General features: G+C 46.7%; 1 pseudogene; it reads left to right on the forward strand.

The window, feature by feature from the left end:
* LOC119312550 overlaps positions 1 to 6,402 on the forward strand; it is a 17,432-nt pseudogene that overhangs the window by 7,659 nt on the left and 3,371 nt on the right.

The raw sequence follows: 6,402 nt of genomic DNA on the forward strand, positions 1-6,402 counted from the left end.
TTATAGAGGATAACTGCAATATAAATTAAGTGTTGTAACGGTGCACAATTATGCCATTACTTATTTTAGTATATAAGATGCCCTTTTTTCTTTCAGGTACGGGATTATCGCTCGGAGTGGAAGATTCAAGTAAACCAACCTGTTGCTGGAAACTATTATCCTGTGAGCTCTTGTTTGCTCTATTATATTTTAAACAAGGAAGCTTAGTAGTATCCTTAAGAAATGGCTTCTTTCATCCTTTTCCCTCATTGAGTCAACATCTGGAAGTAGTTAGGAGTTCACTTTACACTTCCCCTCAGTTTACACATATTTTGTTTTTGGAGGGTTTTTGGTTTACTTTGTAATTGATATGTTTTTGGTCATTGATTCTACCTGTAGATGGCAACAGACATCTAATGACAGCTAAAGTAGCTCTCTTCTTTACTTATTTAACACCCTAAGAATAAGACGTGATACATGTAGTGATTTTATTGTGTAGCTTAGACGAGATGATGTGATCTTGCAGTGCAAAAGGACACACAAATTTTGACATTTAATGACAGATGAGGCAAGTCTCTGCATTTGGTGACATACAAGAGGGTTGACATAGGAAGTTGATCATTTAATGACAGATTTTAGCCGTATTTGGAGAACTTTGGTAGGCGAGGGGCTATTGGTGATTATGGAAGTTATAAGAAGTTGAATTGTGGAGGATCCATAGTTGCAAAGTATTCTGTAGTTTCACTTGTAGATTGTGATGGGGCTGATTTATACACAGATTGATAGATCTGTATTTATTTTCAGATTAATCTTGGCATTTATGTGGAAGATGGCAGCAAAGAGTTATCTATACTTGTAGACAGGTCTGTTGGAGGTTCGAGCATAAAGGATGGACAAATAGAGATAATGCTACACAGGTACATGTCACAATCAGATTTGCACTCCTTCTTTCATACTGTAGCAATTTTCTTTTTCCACCTCTGCTTGGTTCAATATTTCTTACTCCTTGTGTAGGAGGCTACTCAATGATGATGGTCGTGGTGTTGCGGAAGCTCTAGAGGAAAAAGTCTGTTTGGATGATCAATGTGAAGGACTAGTTGTAAGTAATGAATATCTTTCTGACCATGTGCTTTGGATGGAATTGAAAACCAGATGTTTGCATATACCACCAAATCCTGTTGTGCAGATCAATTTGTTCTATTATTTGCAAGCACACAATATGTTGTGCAGAAACATTATCTAAAGCAACTTATTACATTATCAACAGATCCAAGGAAAATACTATCTCAAAATTGACCCACAAGGTGACGGAGCTAGGTGGCGTCGTACATTTGGTCAGGAACTGTACTCTCCTCTTCTTCTTGCGTTTGCAGAAAAGGTACAGCATAAATTTTGTTGCACTCATGATCGAACAAACAGTTATTCTCGTCATGTTGAACATTCCCCTACTTGTTTTTTCCAGGACGGAGGCAACTGGGCGAATTCACATGTTTCATCATTCTCTGCAATGGATCCAACTTACAGCCTTCCTGAAAATGTCGCGTTGCTTACTCTTGAGGTATGTGTATGTCTATGGAGAATGGACCATTGTTATCATATCTCCTTAAAAAGGGAAAAAATGGGTATGTACTGGGCAAGAGAGTGCTGATCTGATAACTCTGAGTACCGTACTTTTTTTTTTTTGCAATGTTGCAAGCTAGTTTTTAATCCTGCTGGTTTGAGAGGTTACAAGTAATACATCCAGTTAGCTGCAACAAATGTAATCAACACCACAGAATATTGATGAAAATGGTATCTGGATCCGTTTGCTGCGCGTGTTAAAAGTACCTATGCGTTGTACAGGAACTCGAAGATGGAAGTGTTCTCCTTCGGTTGGCTCACCTATACGAGGTCTCATACTTTGGTCATTCTCGTTTACTTTCTCTCGCTCCAATCAGATCCATTTTTGTACCTTTTGTAAAACATTGTGCTGTGCATGTAGGCTGGAGAGCATAAGGATCTCTCGGCTCCGGCGAGTGTCGACCTCAAGAGGGTATTCCCAGATAAAAAGGTAACCTCCATTAAAATCTACACCGTTTTATTTATTTGATTGGATCTTGATGAATATTCTCACACTCTTCCCAATCCTGATGCTCCAGATCGGCAAGATAATCGAAACAAGCCTATCAGCGAACCAAGAGCGCGCCGCCATGGAGAAGAAGAGGCTGAAGTGGAAGGTGGCTGGGCCTCCCCCAAAAGAAAATGTGGTCCGTGGAGGGCCCGTGGACCCCTCCAAGCTCGTCGTCGAGCTGGCACCCATGGAGATCCGCACATTCGTCATCAACTTCGACCACCGACTCGCCGCACATCCGATCTAGGCGCCGACATTGTAACTTTTTTGTAATTTTGAACCAGAATGTTGTATTGTTGAAGCTGAACTCGAATGAGTTGTGAATAGCAATAAGAAATAATGTGGCCACGGAGGCCTGGAGCGTCATCAACTTCTTAAATAAGCTTCCGCTAGTGAGATCAGTTGCTCGAGTACTTAAGCGCATACTCCGACGCCAAATTATAGATTTAACATAGTATTTTTCAAAGTCAAACTTTGGAAATTTTGACTAAGTTTTATAGAAAAACTATCAACTTACAGTACTAAATCAATACCATTAGATTCATCATAAAATATGTTTTTGAACGTAAATATTCACATTTTACCTATAAATTTGGTCAAAGTTTACAAATATTTTTTTTAAAAATTATTCACTATAATTTGGCAAGGAGTGAGTATGTGATTGTGATGGTATGGTAGTGTCTGAGTACTAAGTGTGGAATTTTGGCTCCCTGGCTTGAATTCTTTTTGGAATATTTGGAAATCATCTTTTTAAGTTTGATTTTTTTAAAACACACACACACACACACACACACACACACACACACACATGGATGAAATAGGTTTTGATGCGATGCAATGACTTTGTTTTTTGTATATGTGGCTGAAATACAAATATATTTCATCATACAACTTTACAAATATGAAATATACATATATCATACTTTCTTCATCCCAAAATAAGTGCGTCAACCCTTAGTCAAGCACCTGCTCCTATTGTGAAAAAAAAAGAGATAATAGCATCCCAGGTACCCTAACTTGCACCCAATGTGATGATTTAGTCCCAAAGTTGCAAAACTTGACCAAACCATACCCCAACTTGCACCTCATGTGATGATTTAGTCCCAGGCCAATCACAGCTCGCCAATTGGCTGGACCGGTCAGCGCACACAGTTTTGCAGAAAACCCCCTGCTGTTTCCAATTATCAACCCGCAGTCACCCCCCACCTGAATTAAATCTGTCGACGGCGCCCCCACCGCCAACGCTGCGGACGCGGACGCCACGCTCGGCGAGCTCGCCTCCAACCTCTGACGCGTACGCCGACGCCGACGCCACGATGCGCTGCTCACGCAGCAGTTCCCGGTCCGCCCCAGATCCCAGGCCCATGCCCTCGACCGCGTCATGGCCATCAAGCTGTTGGAGGAGCACCTCATCCCGCGCTGCGTCGAGTGCCTCGCCAGAGGCAAGGCCCCCATCCCCGGCAAGGCCCCCGACTCCTCCACCTCCTAGCCGGACAGCAGCCCCGACAGGGACGACCCGGACCCGGTCGCGGCCGCCACCGAGGCCCTCGCCAAGGTTGACCTCTCCGACGACCCGGACACCACCGCCACCGCCAAGTCCGGCTCCAGCAAGCCCCGTCGGGCAGCCAGAGGCGGCGGCGGTGACGTGGGCAAGTCGCTCGACTACCTGTACCGCGCGTGCAGGATCGCTCGCCGTGAAGCACATCGACATCGCCGTCTCCGTCCTCTCCCTCTTCATGGAGCCCAAGAAGCTCGCCAGCCTCACCGAGTGACGCGTACGTGAGTCATCTTGCTCTATTATGTTTATAGCCATGGAGGATTTACTGTTAGTAGTGCGTAGTTGTTTGGATGAGTGATTTGGGTAGTCGTTTAGTTCAATAGAGGTTCAGATGAGAGATGAGCATTGTGTTCTGTACTTCTGATTGCATTATGTGGCACCGAATGGTTGTTGCCTAGCTTATCCAGTACGACTTGAATGAATTTTGGTGCGAATTTGGTTGATCTTCTTGTGCTCTGTTCCGACTGTTTGTTCAACTTCTGTTGTTGCTTGTGCTAATTTTTTTCCTGCATGCATCAGTTACTGTTTAGATGGCTCAGTTCACTTCCAGTTTTTACTCTGAATCATCCTATGCATCTAAGGAATGTTGTTCAGTTGTTAGAATTCTGTTTGAAAAGCATGAGCGTTTGATGATCAGGCACAGGACCGGATGCCACAAACTCACTGCAATGATCATTTCGTTCTTCTATTATGATATACTCTCAAGTACTGCATATTTATGTGTTTTGTCAGTCCCCTGGAGGTCCTGCAGGCGGTGCTGGAGTTGCAGGAGGCGGTCGCTGTGTCCTGCGGGCTAAATTGCTAACTGAATGTCTTTGTCAGTCCCCTTTCGGTTATGGCTCATGAACTTAATTACAGTGTTCATCTTGTTTCTGATCTGTTAAGGTGTGCATGATTGATCGACTGCATGTTCTGTTTTTGCACCGTGGATCATGTAGGACGAATGTCATTCAGATACAGGATCAGCCTTACTGAAACTCTTTGATATTCTCGCCTTTTCGGTTTTGACTGATGAACTCACCTCGGTTAAATTCTAGCTTATGACAGGAATGTTGGTAGCTGCGCTAAGCTTCAGGATTTTATCAGTACTTAGGATTGATCAACTACAGAACCTGACTAAAGTTACCTTTAATTGTGTCCCATCAAACAGTTTTTGGAGGGTTGGTTGCTGGGCTAAGTTAGTTTCTGTTGGTTGCTAGGCAATTTCCTAGTTGTGTCTGATCAAGCAGTTTTCTAGAGTTGTGCAAATGCAACTTAATGTTGGTCAGGTTCTGTAGAATTATGCACTGATAAACTTGTCATCATACATGGTCTTTATTTATCATGTTACCACTCTCGTTTAAATGCATTTGTTTTTGGAGACAAGGCAGTGAAAGGAGGTGCAGAGTAACATGTTTCAGATTACATGCATGTTAAGTACACAAGCCCTACTTTGCATTTTGCCCAGCGAGGTTGCCTCTATACCATGTTTTAAACTGCTAATTCGGCTGTATATGCCCTTCCTAGGGTCATTAATTTGTGAATCACAGAATATGAGTAGTGTTGTATTCGAGCTCTGAATTTCGTACAGTAGAGCACACACACATGACACATGTACAAGTAGAGTAATTTGTACCGTCGTGCTCATCTCGGTCGCCGACGCGGCCGGCGTCTCCCTCATCTGAGTCATCGTGGTGTACATATACTGGAAGCTGCGCGACCGGCGTGGGGACGACGTCGACGACAACGAGGACGAGGAGGGGCGAGGGCTCTTCGCCTGCCCGTGCATGCGCGCAAACACCTGCGGGGACTCGTCGGACGGGTCCGACGCGGGCGGCGGCGAGAAGAAACGCGGCAACGGTTCCGGGGGCGGAGGCGGCGGCGAGGACGGGGAGCTGGTGGCGATCGACAAGGGGTTCCGGATGGAGCTGGACGAGCTGCTACGGTCGTCGGCGTACGTGCTGGGGAAGGGCGGGAAGGGGATCGTGTACAAGGTGGTGGTGGGCAACGGGACGACGCGGGTGGCCGTGCGGCGGCTGAGCGGCGGCACCGCGGACCCGGAGTGGTACAAGGAGTTCGTGGCGGAGGCCGGCGCCATCGGGCGCGTGCGGCACCCCAACGTGGTGCGGCTGCGCGCCTACGACTGGTCGCCCGACGAGAAGCTCGTCGTCACCGACTTCATCAACAACGACAACCTCGCCTCCGCGCTGCGCGGTACGTAACATCCTCTCCTATACAATTCACGCTCTTTTTTCCAACGGTTTGCTCTGCTATGGAGAACAGAATGGGTTGATAATTGGAAACGGCAGGGGGGTTTCTGCAAAACTGCGTGCGCTGACCCGTCCAGCCACTTGGCAGCCAATTGGCGAGTTGTGATTGGCCTGGGACTAAATCATCACATGAGGTGCAAGTTGAGGTATGCTTTGGTCAAGTTTTGCAACTTTGGGACTAAATCATCACATTGGGTGCAAGTTAGGGTACCTGGGGTGCTATTACCTAAAAAAAAACCTCCACTCCTGCTCCCCAAGGCCCAAACTCAACATCTAAAAAAAAAAACAAGAAGGCCCGCTCTCCCCCGGCTCCGCTCCCATGGCGAAGGAGGACCCCTCCTCGCCGGCGCGCGAGAGCCCGGGGCCTCAGCCGGCGGAGGGCGACGCCCCGTTGCCGGCGGGGTTCATCTTCAGGTGCGACGGCGCGACCAAGCCCGAGTGCTTCAGGTACAGGGTGCTGGGCCTGCCGCGGCGGAGGCTGGGCGCCGTCTCCCGGATCAGGCGCG

This window comes from Triticum dicoccoides, chromosome 5B (genome assembly GCF_002162155.2).
Source record: "Triticum dicoccoides isolate Atlit2015 ecotype Zavitan chromosome 5B, WEW_v2.0, whole genome shotgun sequence".
Classification (NCBI taxonomy): domain Eukaryota; kingdom Viridiplantae; phylum Streptophyta; class Magnoliopsida; order Poales; family Poaceae; genus Triticum; species Triticum dicoccoides.